The sequence below is a fragment of the Trichechus manatus genome, unplaced genomic scaffold, assembly GCF_000243295.1.
Source record: "Trichechus manatus latirostris isolate Lorelei unplaced genomic scaffold, TriManLat1.0 scaffold00014, whole genome shotgun sequence".
NCBI classification, from domain to species: domain Eukaryota; kingdom Metazoa; phylum Chordata; class Mammalia; order Sirenia; family Trichechidae; genus Trichechus; species Trichechus manatus.
The window spans coordinates 20,865,429-20,885,447 of record NW_004443950.1 but is presented as its reverse complement, the minus strand read 5'-3'; the positions used below and the strand labels follow the sequence as shown (position 1 = coordinate 20,885,447).

Sequence of the window (20,019 nt, the reverse complement as noted above, 5' to 3'; positions counted from 1 at the left end):
TTTTCTCTGTCTGAATGCAAATAAACAAAGACAACATGCAAATAATATATCTGGAAAAATATTTGTAATAAGGTTAATTTGTGTACTATGTACCGAAACTCATGCAAATTAATTAGAAAAAAAATCAAATAAGCCAAAAAAAAGAGAAGAAAGAATGCATGAATGAATGAAAGAGAAAGAATGAAAGAAGCAAGGGATGTTGAACAGCAAAATCACAGAAGAACTAATCCAGAAAATAAATAAAATTAGAGAAGATGCACAAGCCGCTTCTTTTATTATGTCAATGGAACTCCTTTTTTCCCCCCAAACATCTTATGCAGAACCTCACATACAAAAACGACTACCGTGAGGCATCTACTGGAGAAGTTCTCCTCTCTGTTCTGTCTTCCCTTCATTTCTGGTGTCAATCTATAGTTTCTCCGAGCACAGGAGGAAAACCACCACCACCACAGCAGCAAAATACTGAGGAAAATACGATGGGTTTTACTCCACGTAACAGAAAAACTCTGTCAACAAAAAAGCAAAGCAAAGGCAAGACACTTACCACAACCATGCCCATTGAAGAAGACACTCATGTCCCACCTGGGCGTTCCTAATCCCGCAGGCCAGTTGAGGAGGGCTATGCCTAGGGCCAGATGTGGGGCTGTGTGGGGAGCAAACAGGAAAGCAGCCTATTATTTTTAATCATCTGACTCCAGTGACCTGAGCAAGATTTATCCCAAATCTACCATTTACCCAGTAGTTATAGAGTCTTAGAAATTTGGGCCTCAAAGAGGCTTCAGGATCTACCTTCCTCAGTCCATGCTTGAGTCACCTCCCTCAGCAACCCTGACAGGAGATTGTCCAACCTCCAGTTGAGCACCTCTAATAGCAGGCATCTAACTCTACCCAAAGAAGCTAGCTTCTTCCACCAAAGCTCTGTGTTAAAGTCTGTCTCACTCTGAACCCTCAATTACTTCTAAGTTCTGTAAAATGAGAATGGTCGGCTCTGTTGGTCTCTGAGCAAGTCTGACTAGTGGGATAAGTCTGCCTTTGGCCTTCATCTTGGACGGGGGCAGCGTGCTGAGACCCCAGCTGCTTTTCAGGGGTGGCCGTCTCTGCGTCCTGTTCACTCTGAGCAGTGCCTCCTGAACTTATCTGTTCACCACACTCACCTGAGGCAGATTAGAAAAATCAACCTCTCAGCCTCAGCCTAGATTTACTTCATCAGATCCCCAGGCTACTGCCCAGGCATCAATACTTTAAAATGCTCCCCAGATGTTTCTGATCTTCACCTGGTTTTAGGAAGTCTTGGCTTGGAAGCTCAAACCCACGCATCAAACACACATTAGCTGGGATTGAAAACCCCATCCTACCCTCAACATGAACAGCTGAGGTCTCTCAGGGTTCTTTCTGGTTTATAATATTATTTCTCCACAATTGAATTTGAGTCTCACAGCAGCTCAGATGATGCACTTTCCCTATGAAGACAATGAGTCACTGAGTTGAAATGGGTGTGAGAGTTTCAGGCACCGTGTGTGTAGAAAAACAACTTTCTTTCTTTGTGTATAAATCAATCCCCACCTTGAGCCCAACTGAGACAATGGTCAATTTAGCTTTAAACTCAGGCCATTCAGGATTTCTCCTCTCTCCCTTTCTCTGGGCATCAAGGTGGAGGCAGGCAGGCAGGGCAGTTTGGGACATCGGTCAGCCTCTGTCCATGCACATCTGTTGAGTCGTGCAGGGTTTTGTGCTGTCCTTTGCTGTTATCCCAATCCACAGATCCATCAGGAGAGATATCCACATTATCCATCTGATCCCCAACCTTGTGTCCACAGTGCTGCATTATTTTGTAGCATCTGCTCATTTACCAGCATCATGAGACCCCAACAGATAGGCCAGCTCACTCCTATCTATCATCTGAGCCATTCATAGAGCTCTGGAATAGTGGTTGCTCCCCACATATTTAGGAAATGACAGGAAGTTTGGTGGCTGCACGTTTGCTGGAATAGCTTTGCTACTGGGTGCATTTCACTGTGGTCACCCCATGCCAAGGTGCGGGGCAATTCCGGTCCTTCCACTTTACAGTTCCTGCTTGGGAAACAAGCCTAGGACCTCTCTGCTCTCAGATCCTCAAATCTCCCTCGAGGCTCTGTCATGAGCTCCCTGAGACTAGACCCAGGAGAAGGGGCTGCCTGCCCTCTCCCTGCCATGCCATCCAGTCTCTCATGGCCCCTCAGTCCAGTGAGAGAGTTTACCTTCCTTTCTTTGGAGCGAGAATTGGCAATTGCCCAGCAACATTCTTCTATACTCGTTTTTAGGCCAAGATGTTGAGACTTGGAAGCTCAAATGATGTGAAATAACTGCCTACAATTTCCTGTGAACTTCTGTTCTAGTTGTGTTCAGAGGATTTGGGGAGATGGTGAAGGGCTTGTGAGGAATGGAAGAGATTGCTGGGACCAATGATTAAAAACAAAAATCAGTTAATACTTGGCAATATCATCCCACCACCATGAAACTGAATCAGTTTCTAAGGTCTCAGGGTGAGCAAGTAAACAGCAAAATTTGCATCAGAACTTGGGACTTCTGACAAGGAGCTAAGAATCTGTGCGCTGGGTCCCTTCTTCCGCAACATACACATCAGTCTCCACCTTCTCACTCCAGAGCTCCTCCAGGGAAGGAACTGCTGATTCCCTTTGTGCCTTCAAAACACCAACAATAGCAATGGGTCTTCTCTTTCCCCAAGCAGACATTCTGGAAGATCCCACAGTAGCGAAGTATCCCTCAAGCAAGGATATCACTCTCTGTGGGAGCTCAAGCACACTGCAACAGGACGAGGACCCAGGTGGGGGGCCAGGGACTTCGGGTAGTCATGCTGTTACAGCTTCACCGTGCTGCAAGTCAGTCTTTCCCTCAGAGACCACCCTCCTCCCTGCATCCATGGAGACTGACAGGCCTCACAGTACTGCTTGTTGGGCCAAGGGATAGTGAGTGACAGCCCTGCTCTGACAGAAGATTAATTCAGCATCGAGGTGGTGCTCACTCCTGACTCGGCCACACACCGCTCTCCGGCACCACCATCAACTGACAGCACTCGTTGTTCCTGACCTTATACATCATTGGGCATAATCGCTACGGGCTTATTAATTATTATCATTAATGCCTTGTGCACACACACAGAGGTGCCCTTCTCCCCAATTGACTCATCACAACAAAGGCTGCACCTGTGGGGTGGTGGCCAAAGGCCTGGCATTCTGGGTTTGGCGGTGAATTCAGGGCCAAACTGTCAAAGGGTTGGGTCATCCTTCATGCTACGCTTGTCTGCAATGCACAGTGTCTGACCTGGTGGCAGGTTTGAGGATGCTCAGCCCTCTGTCCAGAGTCCCCACGCAGGGGCAGATAGATGGCCTCTAAGGCCTCCAGTGCAGGAGTCAAGATTTTCCAAGGAGTCCTGCCTTTGCAGCCCAGACACGATTTGCTGCACACAAGCAGCCCAGAGTCAGGGTGGAGGACAGTGAAGACACTTCAGCCACTTATATCCAGGAACATGGGTATTTGAAAAATTAAAGCTGAGAGCGCGCTAGGGATTTTCTGGTACAAACCCCTATTTTTCTAGATAAGGAGACTAAATCTAGAGAAGGCTCCGAACCAGCTCGAGGTCGCCAAACCAATTAGCGATGTGGAGAAGCCAAAATGACTTTTTTCCCCTCCTTCATGAATGCTTAACTAGTATTTAAGAGATCCCAGAAGTATTCACTACTCTGAAAGTTTCAAGGCAATAATTACATTTGTTGAGTACTTACCATGGGCTAGGTGCTCTTTTCTTTGGCTCCTGTTTTTATTTTTGTTTTCTTGAATTTTGTTTTTCTAAAATGCCTTATGAATGTTTATTTAGTTGTTGCTTTTAAATGCATACAGTTGCCAGGCACTATTTTAAACACTTCCCATTTTTTAACTCGTTTTGTTGTTGTTGTTGTTAGGTGCTGTCGAGTTCTGACTCATAGTGACCCTGTGTACGACAGAACTAAACACTGCCTGGTCCTATGCTATTCTCACAATCGCTGTTATGCTTGAGCGCATTGCTGCAGTCACAGTGTCAATCCATCTCGTTGTTAATTCATTTAATCCTCCTGATCATTAAAACTCTGTAAGTTCGTACTATTCTCATCTCATAGCTGAAGAAACTGAGGCACAGATTGATAAGTAACTTGCCCAAGATCATGCACCCTCTTTCAGAGTTCGCATGCATAGAATTGAACACAGGCACTCTGGCTGCAAAGTCTGCACACTTAATCACAAACTTATATTGTCAGAAAAACATTCTCTATTAATTAATTAAAAATTTTGTCTATTTATTTATTCATTTTCTTCTGTATGTCAGGAACTGGTTTAGATGTTTGGAAAACAGTGGAAAACAAGATACACAAGATCTCTGCCCTCATGAATATATGTTTATTTTATTAAAGTAAATAAAATTTTAAAAAAAAATCTGGTGCTGTTGAGTTGATTAGGACTCATAGCAACCTTATAGGACAGAGTAGAACTACCCCCTAGGGTTTCCAAGGAGCAGCTGGTGGATTCAAACTGCTGACCTTTTGGTTAGCAGCTGAAGCTCTTAAGCACTGCACCACCAAGCCTCCAAATAAAACAAAGTGATGTGATAACAACTGGGAGAGAATTTCTTTAGACAGAGGACTAGAAATTTGTTGAAGAGTTGGTAAGAAGGAACTAATCATAGAAAGAGCCAGGGAAAGAGTCTTCCAGGATGAAGAAGCAGAAAATCCAAAGATCCTGAGGTGATAATGAGCTTGGCGTGAATGAAGACCAAGAACAGATAGAAAGATTAATGGACTGGTGGGTGAATAAATGGATGCGTGAGTGGATGGTTAATAGACATGAATAGGGCATCAACTTGATGTCTCAGAACATCATCTTTTTCTTGTTCCTCATCATCTTTACTGGCCTATAAGGCAAAAACCATAGGCAGTTATCTAAATATTTATAGCCAAAAGAAACCACTTTCAGTAAAGATGGGTGTAGCTGTATATTAGTTAATAATTATCTGTGTTTAGAGTGTGGATGTAGCTCAAATATTCATATCTCCAAGGCAATGGTCTAGGCACCAGCACAACCTCACAGCTTGCACCATCCATACTTTGAAAGAAAACACATTTTCAGCACTTTACGTCAACATGACAAGTTTCAGAATGGGAGAGACAATAATACAGTGAGTGAAGATATCTATGAGCTGTGGGCCCAGGGAGATACTGCACATCAGTATTGAGTGTGGTGCTCTGGGAAATTATGATGAGGAATGTGTTGAACAAAGGAATGACTTAATGAGAAGACTCATTAGTGTTCTTAATTAAGAGATTTCTAAGGAGTGAAAGAGGTAAATGTTTTCCTTATGTTTCTCTTAGAGGTTCCTATATTCGTCTAGATTTCCCAAGGGTGTATAAAATTCTTGAAATCGGCTTGGGGATTCATATCACATCACCTGCTCAGAATCCAGTTTGGCAATTTTATGTTTCAAGGAGCCAAAATATGTTTCTTCCCACTCCACTCTTCCAATGAGACTTCCTTTATAACATCTGTCAAACTAGGAGTAGATGATGACTAGTGGTGGGGGTCTATAAGACAGTAGATTACAGCTTATGTAATTTACCAAAGGTTTAAAAGCAGTAGAAGAAATGTTGAGATCAGTTAGAGACTTAGTTTGCCAGGAATACAATTATTTTTGATATGGCATACCTTCTGGGACCAGATATCTGCCATGTCCAAGACTGTAGCCAGGAAATGAGTAGGATTTACAAAGTGTACATCATCCCTTTCTCCTTCATAAATAAGTCTATTTGATTCCATTTCTGGCTAAGATCGAGTAACAAGGACTCCAACAAGGACAAGACCTTCTCACATTAAACAATTGGAGAGTTGAAAACAAAAATGTAGACAATGGTTTTTAGACACTGTCCTCAGAATTAAAATCTCTGAGAAAAACAAAACAAATGAGATGAGCCCTAAGATTGTACAGATTGTACCAGTTTACTATTTGGAGGTTGTCTTAGTCATCTAGTGCTGCTCTAAAAGAAATACTACAAGTGGATGGGTTTAACAAATAGAGGGTTATTCTCTTACAGTCTGGTAGGCTAGAAGTCCAAATTCAGGGCCTCATCTCCAGGGGAAGGCTTTCTCTCTCTGTCAGCTCTGGAAGAAGGTCCTCATCATCACCAATCTTCCCCTGGACTAGGAGCTTCTCAGTGCAGGAACCTCAGTTCCAAAGGATGTGCTCTGCTCCTGGCACTGCTTTCTTGGTGTTGTGAGGTTCCCAAGTCTCTCTGCTGAGTTCTCTATTTTATATCTCAAAAGAGATTGGCTTAAGACACTATGCAATCTTGTAGACCTCATCAATATAACTGCCGCTAATCCATTTTATTACATCATAGTGATAGCATTTACAACACGTAGGTAAATCACATCAGATGATAAAATGGTAGACAATCATAAAATATTTGGAATCATGACCTAGCCAAGTTGACAGATATTTTTGGGGGACACAATTCAATCCATGACAGAGGTAGTGTCCAGACAGAAGTTTAAGAGTCCAAACAGCCCAGCAGTCTCATAGAATTGAGAAGACTGAGACTGGAGTTTGGAAAGGTCAAAGAAGCTAAAATTTGTGAAGCATGGTATAAGAGTAGAAACAACTAGATCTAGATCTAGATAGAAAGATCTGCAGAAGGGTCCCCTCAAGTCTTTGGCTGAGTATTGATTTGTCTATATGTGAGAGGTAACTACCTGACTCTAAAGAAATGCCCACCAGAAAGGAATAGACAGAACAACTCTGAGAGCTCACACAAGGTTCCCATGAGCAAGAACTGAAATACCTCATAATACACATAACAGCAGATATAATCCTTTGAAGATTATTGCTTTGGTTGGAAGCTAAATTATCCCTAGACTAAAAGCTACTCTAGACCTATCCTAGTAATGTTTAAAGGAAATTCTCAAAAGAATGCAAATGATTCCAAGTAATTTCATTGAGAACAAGAACAAAATTCAACACTATTTTAAGGAAAATAACAAAATCTTTCAATCAACACCATGAAATTTACAATATCCAGCATGTAATAAAATATTACCAGGTTTACAACAATAAGTATTTTTTAATTACCAGACATGCAAAAAAAAAAAAGGAAAATATTACCCATAACTAAGAAAAAAAATCAATAGAAAAGGACTTAGAACTGACAGAAAAGATAGAACCAGCACATAAAAACTCTACAACATCTACTATAAATGTACTACATATGTTCAAGAAGGTAAAGAAAAATATATCCATTATGAGAAGAGCAATAGAAGATATATATATATATATCCTCAAATAGAATGCATATGAATTAAAAATAAAATGACTGAAATGAAAAATACGCAAATCAAATACCCTGGATGGGATTAACAACAGATTAAACACAGCAGAGAAGATCAGGGATTTTGAATGCACAGTAATAGAAAACACTTAAAGTGAAGCACAGAGAGGAAAAAAAATGAACAGAGCATCAGTGATCTGTGGGACAAGGATCAGGAGATCTAACATATGTGTGATTATAGACCCAGGAGAAGAAGAAAAAAGAATGAAGCAGAAAACATTTAAAGATATAAAGGCTGCAAACATAACAAATTTGATGAAATAAACTCACAAATCCAAGAAGTTCAATAAACCATAAACAGAGTAAACATAAACAAGTTGAGCCTTGGTCTCTACCCCACAACCATAAGACTTAAAGAGACAATGTAAGTCACGTATAGACACCATAGGCTTCACACTCCCATATCCCACCCTCCAGTGTCAGCTGGGCCCAGTGGAGCTGAGCCTCTACCCCTATTTGGCATCGGTAATATTTAATAAGGCAGTGCAAGTATGTGCTAGTAAGCACTCCACTTTCTTCCCACCCTTGATGTCAGCAAGGCCTAGTGTGAAGCTGAAATCAACACCAACATACATCATACATGAACTTCAGAAAACTAAGGAAAATCAAAATGTCCTGAAAGCAACTAGAGATCTGTGAATATACTGTTTCATCACATCTGGTGTCTTTTTCAGCCTTTATATATTTAAATATATTTTCTGCCTCTTTCTTTTTTCTTCTTCTCCTGGGTCTACAATTACACATATGTTAGACCACCTGATCCTTGTCTCACTGATCACTCATGCTCTAGTTCATTTTCTTTTTAACTTTTTTTTCTCTGTGCTTCACTTTAAATGTTTTCTATTACTATGCATTAAAATGTCTTCAGTGTAGCTTGGGCTTCTTCCTTTGGTACCATCAGTTCTTGATCATATGCTACTTCTTGAAATGACAGAACATCAACCAATTGTTTTTGGTACAGTGACTCTGCATTCCTTCCATATTCTTTTGATGCTTCCTGCTTCATTCCGTATTTTGCCCATAGAATCCTTCATTATTGCAACTCGAGGCTTGAATTTTTTCTTCAGTTCTTTAAACTTGAGAAATGCCAAGTGTGTTCTACTCTTTTGGTTTTCTGACTCCAGGTCTTTGCAAATGTCATTATAATACTTTCCTTTGTCTTCTTCAGCCATCCTTTGAAATCTTCTGTTCATCTCTTTTACTTCATAATTTCTTCTGTTCACTTTAGCTACTGGACATTTAAGAGCAAGTTTCTCTTCAGACATCCATTGTGGTCTTTTTTTTTTCATTCCTGTCTTTTAATGGGCTCTTGCTTTCTTCATGGATGATGTCCTTGATATCATTCCACAGCTCATCTGGTCTTTGGTCATTGTGTTCAATGTATCAAATCTATTCTTGAGATAGTCTTTAAATTCAGGTGAGATATAGTCAATCAGTATGTTGAGAAAATAATCTGAGAAGCTGGACTATATGAAGAAGAATGGGGCATCAGGATTGGAGGAAAACTCATTCACAACCTATGTTATGCAGATGACACCACCTTGCTTACTGAAAGTGAAGATGACTTGAAGCACTTACTGATGAAGATTAAAGATTACAGTCTTCAGTATGCATTACATCTCAACATAAAGAAAACAAAAATCCTCACAACTGTACCAATAAGCAACATTATAATAAATGGAGAAAACACTGAAGCTATCAAGGATTTCATTTTACTCGGATCCACAAACTTCACCCATGGAAGCAGCAATCAAGAAATCAAAGGATGCATGGCATTGGGCAACTCTGCTGCAAAAGACCTCCTTAAAGTGTTGAAAAGCAAAGATGTCACCTTAAGGACTAAGGTGCGCCTGACCCAAGCCACGGTGTTTTCAATTACCTCATATGCATGTGAAAACTGGGTAATAGATAAGGAAGACCGAAGAAGAATTGATGCCTTTGAATTATGAAATTGGCGAAAAATATTGAATATACCATGGACTGCCAGAAGAACGAACAAGTCTATCATGGAAGAAGTACAGCCAGAGTGCCCCTTGGAAACAACAATGATAAGACTTCATCTCATATACTTTGCACATGTTATCAGGAAGGACAAGTCTCTGAAGAAGGACACCATGCTTGGTAAAGTAGAGGATCAGTGGAAAGGACAAGGACTCTCAGTGAGATGGATTGACACAGTGGGTGCAACAATAGGTTCAAGCATAACAATGATCCTGAGGATGGCGCAGGACTAGACTGTGTTTCGTTCTGCTCTACGTAGGGTTGCTATGAGTCAGAACCTACTCAATGGCACCTAACAACAACATGCATTAAAAATCCCTGATCTTTTCGGCTGTGTTTAATCTGTGGTTAATCCTACCCAGTGTATTTGATTTGTGTATTTTTCCCAGTAGGTAATGCATTAATTATTTACTTGTTGTTGATAGGTGCTGTCGAGTCAATTCTGACTCATAGCAACCCTATGTACAACAGAACAAAACACTGCCTGGTCCTGCATCATCCTCACAATCTTCGTTATGCGTGAGCCCATTTCTGCAGCCACTGTGTCAATCCATCTCATTGAGGGTCTTCCTCTTTTTTGCTGACCCTCTACATTACCAAGCATGATGTCCTTCTCCAGGGACTGGTCCCTACTGATAATATGTTCAAAATATGTGAGGGAACGACACCAATTCAAATGCCAGCTGACATCTCGTCTGAAATCATGGAGGCCAGAAGGAAATGCCACATTTTTCAGGTACTGATAGAAAAGAATTGTAAACTGAATTCTATATATGGTAAATATATATATATATCCTTCAGAAATGAAGGGGAAATAAAAACATTCTCAGATAGAGAAAAAATAAGATAATTTTCTTGCTATCAGATCTACCTCTTAAAGAACGGCTAAAAGATGTCCTCTAAACAAAGAGGAAATAAAAGAACAGATGGCTTGGAAATTCAAAAAGGAAAGAAGGGCATTGAAATGGGTAAAAATAGGGTAAATAGATTATCCTACTTCTTATGAGTTTCTTGAATAATCATATTTGGTGGTGAAGAAAAGTTATAACACCATCTGATATTGTGCTCAATGCATGTACAAGAAATAATTAAGACAATTATATTTTAAAAGTGAAGAGGGTCAAGGGACCTCAATGGAAGGAGGTTTCTACACTTCATTCAAAGTGGTAAAACACTGACACCAGTAGATTGCTATAAGTTATGTATATACTGTTTAATACATAAAGTAACCACTGATTAAACTATACAAAGCAAAGTACTAAAAAATGCTGTAAATTAATTAAGATGAAATTCTAAAAATTATTCAAATAATATAAAAAAAAGAGAAAGAGAAGAATGAAAAATCAAGGAAACAAATAGAAAATAATAAAATGGTAGGCTTAAGTCCTGTTTTTGTTATTGTTAGGTGCCGTCAAGTCAGTTCCAACTCATAAAGACCCTATGTACAACAGAATGAAACACTGCCTGGTCCTGTGCGATCCTCACAATCATTGCTAAGCTTGAACCCATTGTTGCAGCCATGTTGTCAATGCATCTCATCAAGGGTCTTCCTCTTTTTCACTGACCAGGTACCTTACCAAGCATGAATTCCTTCTCCAGGGACTGGTCCCTTCTGATAACATGTCTAAAGTACATAGACAAAGTCTCACCATCCTCGCTTCCAAGGAGCACTCTGGCTGTACTTCTTCCAAGATAGACTTGTATGTACTTCTGCAAGTCTGTGGTATATTCTTTTCCAACACCATAATTCAATAGCATCAATTCTTCTTCAGTCTTCCTTATTCATTGTCCAGCTTTCACATGTATACGACGGGATTGAAAATACCATGGCTTGGGTCAGGTGCACCTTAGTCCTCAAAGAGACTTCTTTGCTTTTTACCACTTTAAAGAGGACTTTTGCAGCAAATTTGCTCAATGCAATGCATCCTTTGATTCTTGACTGCTGCTTCCATGTGGTTGATCGTGCACTCAAGTAAAAGGAAATCCTTGACAGTTTCAATCTTTTCTCCATTCATCATGATGTTGCTTATTGTTCCAGTTGTGAGGATTTTACTTTTCTTTATGTTGAAGTGTAATCCGTACCGAAGGCTGTAGTCTTTGTTCTTCATCAGTAAGTGCTTTAAGTCCTCTTCACTTTCAGCAAGCAAAGTTGTGTCATCTACATATCATAGGTTGTAAATGAGTCTTCCTCCAATCCTGATGCTGCATTCTTCATAGAGTCCAGCTTCTCGGATTGTTCGCTCAGCATGCAGATTGAACAAATGTGGTGAAAAGATACAACTGTGACGCACACCTTTCCTGATTTTAAACTACGCAGTATCCCCTTGTTCTGTTTGAATGACTGCCCCTTGGTCTATGTACAGGTTCTACATAAGCACAGTTAAGAGTTTTTGGAATTCCCATTCTTTGCAATGTTATCCATAATTTGTTATGATCCACACAGTTGAATGCCTTTGCATAGTCAATAAACACAGGTAAACATCTTTCTGATATTTTCTGCTTTCAGCCAAGATCCTTCTGACATCAACAATAGTATCCTTCATTCCATGTCCTCTTCTGACTCCAGCTTGAGTTTCTGGCAGTTCTCTGTGGATGGACTGCTCAAGCCATTCTTGAATGATCTTCAACAAAATTTTACTTGTGTGTGATATTTATAATATTGTTTGATAATTTCCACATTCTGTTGGATCACTTTTCTTTGCAATGGGCATACACGTGGATCCCTTTCAGCTGGTTGACCAGGTATCTGTCTTCCAAATTTCTTGGCATAGACAAGTGAGCACCTCCAATGCTGCATCCATTTGTTGAAACATGTCAATTGGTATTCCATCAGCTGGCATTCCTGGAGTCTTGTTTTTCATCAGTGACTTCAATGGCAGACTTAAATCCTACATACCAATAATTACCTTAAATGAAAGAATCCTAAGTGTACCAACTAAAATAAAGAGATTTGCAGAGTGAACTTAAACCACAATCTAGCAATATGCTGTCTCCAAGAAAGTCTTCAAATGCAGTGATAGGGATAGGTTGGAAGTAAAGGGATAGAAAAGATAGGCCATGCAAACAATAAAAAATGGACTCGGCTGCTAACTAAAAGGTCAGCAGTTCTAATCCACCAGCTGCTCCTTGGAAACCCTAAGAGGCAGTTCAACTCTGTCCTACAGGTTGACTTTGAATCAGAATAGACTTGAAGGCAACAGGTTTGGTTTGATTTGATTATATTAACATCAGATAAAATAGACTTCAGAGCAATGAAAATTACTAGAGACAAAGAGAGACATTATATAATATAAAGAATCAATCCACCAGGAAAATATAGCAATTCTAAATGTATATGCATCAAAAGACAGAGCCCAAAAGCATGTGAAGCAAAAACTCATAGAGTTGAAAGGAAAAATAGACAATCTACAACACTCAACGATTGATAGACCTACTAAATGGAAAACCAACAAGGATATAGAGGAACTTAACAACACCATCAACCAAAAAGGTGACATATATAGAACACTCTACTCAACAACAGCAGAATACACATTATTTTGAAGTGAAACATTCAGCAAGATAGATCATATTCTGGGATATAAAACAAGTCTCAGCAAATTTAAAAGAATTGAAATTATCTGGAGTATACTATCAAGAATCAAATACAAACAAACTAGAAATCAGTAACAGGAAGACAATAGGAAAATCTTCCAACACTTGAAAATTAAACAACATACTTCTAAATAGTCCATGGGTCAAAGAGGACATCTCAAATAAAATTAAAAAATACATAGAATTAAATGAAAATAAAAGTGTATCAAAATATATGGGATGCAGCTACAGCAGTGCTGAGAGGACAATTTATAGCACCAAATGCTTGCATTAGAAAAGAACAAAGCTCTTGAATAAATAGTCTAAATTACCACCTCGAGAATATAGGAAAAGAAGAGGAAGATAAACTCAAGACAAGCAAAAGGAAGAAATAATAAATATCATAGAAGAAAAATGCAATAGAAAACACCAATGAAACAAAAAGCCCATTCTTTAATTTTTTTTAATTGATAAATATTTGCCAAGACTGACCTACATAAAAAGAGAGAAGACATAAATCATCAATATCAGGAATGAAAGAGGAGATATCACAACAGATCCTGCAGCTCTTAAAAATATAAACAGGGAATATTATGAGCAAATTTACACTTGTAAATTCAGCAACTTAGAAGAAATGGACCAATTCTTCAAAAATCACAAACTACCAAAACTCAACAAACACGAAATAGACAATCCTATAACTTTATAACAAGTTCTATAACCATTAAAGAAACTGAATTTGTAATTACAAAGTTCCTGAAAAAGAAATGGTGATTTCACTGGAGAATTTCATCAAACATTTAAGAAAAATTTTACACAATCTTTTCCAGAAAATAGAAGAGGAGGAAACACTTGCCAACACATTTTATCAGGTTAATATTACCGCAACACTAAAATAGGACAAATAGAGTACAGAATAAAAAAACTACAAACCAATATCTCTCATGAAGTTTGATATAAAAATCTTCAACAAAATACTAGCAAATCAATCCAGAAGTGTATTAAAAAAAATTATACAACATAACCAAATTGGATATATTTCATATATGCAAGGTTGATTCAACATTAAAAAACCAATCAGTGTGAGCCACAATATCAACAGGCTAAAGAAGAAAAAAATAGTATGATTTTATCAATTGACGTAGATAAAGCATTTGACAAAATCCAACACTCATTCATGATAAAAATTCTCATCAAAATAGGAAAAGAAGAAAACTTCCTTAAACTCATAAACAGCATCCACAAAAAACCTACAGCTGACATTATTCTTTTTTGTAAAAGACTGAATGCTTTCCCTCTAAGATAAGAAGCAAGGCAAGGTTGTCCACTCTCGCCACTCTTATTAAATATAGTGCTAAAAGTTCTAGCTACTGCAAGAAAAGACATATAGATTAGAAAAGAAAAAACAAAAATACCCCTATTTGCAGATGACATTATCTACATAGAAAATTCCAAGGTATCTACAAAAAAAAAAAAAAAAACGGCTAGAACTAACAACAGAGTTCAGCGAGGACACAGGATACAAGATTAACACACAAAACTCATCCACATTCCTATATACCAACAATGAACATAAGTAAACTAAAATAAAAATGTAATACAATGGCAATAAAAGAAGTGAAGTACCTAGGTACAGACTTAACAAAATAAGTACAAAATCTGAGAACTACAATATGCTGATAAAAGAATTCAAAGAAGACCTAAATAATCATGTTCATGGATGGAAAACTCAACATAAGAAAGATGTCAATTTTCCCCAAATCATTTTCACATATAGGCTAAAATTAACATAGGCACTTCACCAAAGACACATATAGGCATATACACATGTAAAAACTGCTCAGTATCATTAGTCATCAGAGAAATGCAAATTGAAACCATAATGAGAAGCTACTAAGCACCCACTAAGATGATTAAAATTAAAAAGAACAACAGTACCAAATACTGGCAAGGAGGTAGAGTAACTGGAACTCTCATAAATTGCTGATTGGAATATAAAAATGGTACAGATATTTCAGAAATAATTTAGCATTTCTTCTAAATTTAAACATACAGGTATCATATGACCCAATAACCCAACAAACTTTAGAAAATGTCACTCTGCGACCCTGATGTAGTGAGACAAAAACAAGATCCTTTCTAATCATGTTTGAGCACGGACTAAAACAAAAGCACTACGCAAGCCACACGACGACCAAAGATCCCACTGTCCCAGCAAGCATAAATGAGTGATGCTCCATTCCCCTCACCTCCTACATGAGCATCACCATACCAATCAGAGAAGTGCCCCGCTTCCTGACAGCACTCGACCAGAGCAAACCCAACATCACTCTACCACAAGTTCAAATTCTGTAAGAAGCCTCTCCTAACACCCTCCTACTGAGAAACTCTATAGTTTCCCATGACATGTGGGCTCCCTTTGTTTGGCTACAGGTGCGTTCCTGTTGGTCTTTGACTGGTGGTTGCATGAAATGTCTGGAAACATCAAAGCCTATCAGTATTCTGTCTAAGCCCTGGTCTGTTCACATTTGTCCTCAGCCTACAGGATTCATGTGAAAAGTGCACAAGAGCCGGCAGTATTCACTTACTCACCAATGTAAATCTTAGCATATTAGGGCTACAGAGATTCAGCAATAAGGCAGATACATTCCGGGGGCCCTGACCTCTCCCGTCAGGTTATGGCCTGGGTTGTCACTAACACCAGCACCAGATTTCATGGGGGAGCAGCAACCAGGGACAAATATCTGTGACTTTTCATCCTCCTAATGCTTGTCAGTTTGTCTTACTGTGGTGGCTTGTGTGTGGCCATGATACTGGGAGCTTTGCCACTGGCATTTCAAATACCAGCAGGATCATCCTTGGTGGACAAGTTTCAGCTGAGCTTCCAGACTAAGACAGATAAGCAATAAGGATTTGGCAGTCTACTTCAGAAAAAATTGGTTGGTGAAAACCTTATGAATAGCAGTGGAACACCGTCTAATATAGTGCTGGAAGCTGAGCCCCTCAAGTTGGAAGGAACTCAAAATACAACTGGGGAAGTGGTGTCTCCTTGAAGTAGAGTCAACCTTAATGACATGGGTGGAGTCAAGCTTTCGAGAATTTCATTTGCTGATGAGGCACTACTCAAAATGAGAAGAAACAGCCACAAACATCCATTAATGATCGAAATATTAAACATAAGAAGTATGAATCTAGGAAAATTGGAAGTCTTCAAAAATAAAATGGAATGCGTAAACATTGATATCCTAGACATGAGTGAGCTGAAATGGACTGGTACTGGTCATTTTGAATCAGACAATCATATGGTCTGTTATGCTGGGAATGACAAATTAAAGAGGAATGGCATCACATTCATCATCAAAAAGAACATTTCAAGATCTATCCTGAAGTATAACACTGTCAGTGATAGGATAATATCCATACACCAACAAGGAAGACCAGTTAATACGACTATTAATCAAATTTACGCACCAACCACTAAAGCCAAGATGAAGAGATTGAATGTTTACCAAATTCTGCAGTCTGAAATTGACCAAACATGCAATCAAGATGCATTGATAATTACTGGCGATTGGAATGTGAAAGTTGGAAACAAAGAAGAAGGACTGGTAGTCGGAAAATAAGGGCTTGGTGATAGAAATGACACCAGAAATTACGTGATAGAATTTTGCAAGACCAACAACTTCTTCGTTGCAAATACCTTTTTTTCACCAACATAAACCGTGACTGTACATGTGGATCTCGCCAGATGGAATACACAGGAATCAAATTAACTACATCTGTGGAAAGAGACGATGGAAAAGCGCAATATCATTAGTCAGAAAAAGGTCAGGGTTCAACTGTGGAACAGATCATCAATTCCTCATATGCAAGTTCAAGTTGAAATTGAAGAAAATTAGAACAAGTCCACAAGAGCCAAAGTACAACCTTGAATGTATCCCATATGAATTTAGAGACCATCTTAAGAACAGATTTGACGCATTGAACACTAATGATCAAAGACCAGATGACTTGTGGAATGACGTCATGGGATTCATACATGAAGAAAGCAAGAGGTTATTTAAAAAAAGGAAAGAAGGAGAAGACCAAAATGGATGTCAGTGGAGACTCTGAAACTTGCTCTTGAATGTCTAGTAGCCAAAGCAAACTGAAGAAATGATGAAGTAGAAGAGCTGAACAGAAGATTTCAAAGGGTGGCCTGAGAAAACAAAGTAAAATATTATAATGACATGTGCAAAGACCTGGAGACAGAAAACCAAAAGGGAAGAACACGCTCGGTATTTCTTAAGCTGAAAGAACTGAAGAAAAAATCCAAGCCTCAATTTGCAATAGAGAAGGATTCTACACCGAAAATATTAACAATGCAAGAAGCATCAAAAGAATATGGAAGAAATACACAGAGTCACTGTACCAAAAAATATTGGTCAACATTCAAACATTTCAGGAGGTAGCATATTATCAAGAACCAACGGTACTGAAGGAAGAGGTCCAAGCTGCACTGAAGGCATTAGCGAAAAACAAGGCTCCAGGAATGGACAGATTAACAACCGAGATGTTTCAACAAATGATGCAGCACTGGAAGTGCTCAGTCATCTATGCCAAGAAATTTGGAAGACAGCTACCTGGCCAACCAACTGGAAGCGATCCATATTTGTACCCATTCCAAAGAAAGATGATCCAACAGAATGTGGAAATTACCAAACGATGTCATTAATATCACACACAAATAAAATTTTGCTGAAGATTATTCAAAAGTAGTTGCAGTACATAGACAGGGAACTGCCAGAAATTCAAGCAGGATTCAGAAGAGGACATGGAACAAGGGATATCATTGCCGATGTCAGATGAATCTTGGCTAAAAGCAGAGAATACCAGAAAGATGTTTACCTGTGTTTTATTGACTATGCAATGGTATTTGACAGTGTGGATCATAACAAATTATGGATAACATTGTGAAGAATGGGAATTCCAGAACACTTAATTGTGCTCATGAGGAACCTGTACATAGATCAAGAGACAGTCGTTCCAACAGAACAAGGGGAAACTGCATGGTTTAAAATCAGGAAAGGTGTGCGCCTGGGTTGTGTCTTATCACCATACTTATTCAATGTGTATGCTGAGCAAATAATCTGAGAAGATGGACTATATGAAGAAAAATGGGGCATCAGGATTGGAGGAAGACTCATTGACAACCTATGTTATGCACATGACACAGCCTTGTTTGCTGAAAATGAAGAGAACTTGAAGCACTTACTGATGAAGATCAAAGACTACAGCCTTCAGTATGGATTACACCTCAACATAAAGAAAACAAAATCCCTCACAACTGAACCAATAAACAACATTATAATAAACGGAGAAAATATTGATGTTGTCAAGGATTTCATTTTACTTGTATCCACAATCAACTCCCATGGAAGAAGCAGTCGAGAAATCAAAAGATGAATTGCATTGGGCAAATCTGCTACAAAAGAATTCTTTAAAGTGTTAAAAAGCGAAGATGTCACCCTGAGGACTAAGGTGCGCCTGATCCAAGCCATGCTATTTTCAATCACCTCATATGCATATGAAAGCTGGACAATGAATAAGTAAGACCAAAGATGAATTGATGCCTTTGAATTATGGTGTTGGTGAAGAATACTGAATATACCATGGGCTGCCAGGAGAAGGAACAAATCTGTCTTGGAAGAAGTACAGCCAGAATGCTGATTAGATGGAAGGATGGCGAGACTTTCTCTCACATACTTTGGACATGTTATCAGGAGGGATCCATCCCTGGAGAAGGACGTCATGCTTGGTAGAGGGTCAGCGAAAGAAAGGAAGACACTCAGTGAGATGGATTGACACAGTGACTGCAAAAATGGGTTCAAGCATAACAAAGATTGTGAGGATGGCGCAGGACCAGGCAGTGTTTTGTTCTGTTTTACATAGGGTCACTATGAGTCAGAACTGACTGGACGGCACCTAACAACAGCAACAGTGCTTGAGGGGAGCCCTCGTGGCACAGTGGTTAAGAGCTTGGCTGCTAACCAAAGGTTGGCAGTTCTAATCCACCAGCTGCTCCTTGGAAACTCTATGGGGCAGCTCTAGTGTGTCCTATAGGGTTGCTATCAGAATCAACTTGAAGGCAATGGGTTTGATTTTCTTTTGGAATGCTTGGAGGAGGGGGAGACATGGCAACACATCCCGGAGGAGGAGCGACCCTCATTGTTCTTATAGTCAAGTTTCTGTGAGTTTACCCAGATTAGGTGTTCAGAACATCAAGAGTCTTGTCCCAGAAGTAACCTTACATCTTACATCATTTTACCCCCCTGACTGTTAAGTGAGCCCCTGACACCAACGTGTGGTGAGCGCCAAATGAGGCACTGGTCATGTTATCCCTTGAGAGAACAGTGGTAATAATCAAAGGCTGAACCATTCTTCATGTTGGTAGATTTTCCAGGGTCAAACCTATCAAAAGAACTCTCAGACACTTTACAAATTTATGTTAAGTAAATGAGCATGGATATATACAAGTATTTAGCTACAATGATATTTCTAATTGCATTAAAATAGAAAAAAATATGTAAAAATGATAACAACTTTAGTGACCAATATTGAAAGACTGATTAAGAAAACCAATACATTCAGATAATGAAATACTAGGCAAATATTAAAAATGACATATTAGAAGAATATTGACAGAAGAAGGTGTTCATTATGTATTTTTCAATGAAAAACAGATAATAAAGCGATGCATACAATATAATCCTGTTTTGTAAAAATACTCGTGTAATGCATGTGCATAGAATAAATGGCTGGAGGGTGATGGAAAATGAGTAATTTTCATTTTCTTCTTTTTTCTCTGCCTTCTAAAACATCTCTGTAATGAGCTTACTCTTTTCATAATAATAACAATCAATGTTCACACTTTTGTTTTCGTTATTGGCTTGTCTTTGAGAGAGCTCACACAGTCCCAGGAGTTTTGGTGGAGTGTCAGGAATCAGATGCCCAGATGGCAAAAAGAGGCACTTACCCACATCCAGGCTCCCGACAACTG

At 39.0% G+C, this 20,019-nt stretch overlaps 1 long non-coding RNA gene across 10 annotated transcripts in view; it reads right to left on the bottom strand.

The window, feature by feature from the left end:
• Positions 1-535: 535 nt before the first annotated feature.
• LOC111819632 (uncharacterized) overlaps positions 536-20,019 on the bottom strand; it is a 203,601-nt gene continuing 184,117 nt past the window's right edge. For 3 of the 10 annotated variants that reach the window (XR_002823212.1, XR_002823210.1, XR_002823211.1), the window contains one exon: positions 547-643. This is a non-coding gene — a long non-coding RNA (uncharacterized LOC111819632). Of the gene's footprint in view, positions 644-20,019 lie in introns of all 10 variants that reach the window. The other 7 variants (XR_002823217.1, XR_002823218.1, XR_002823219.1 and 4 more) reach the window with 6 other exon arrangements.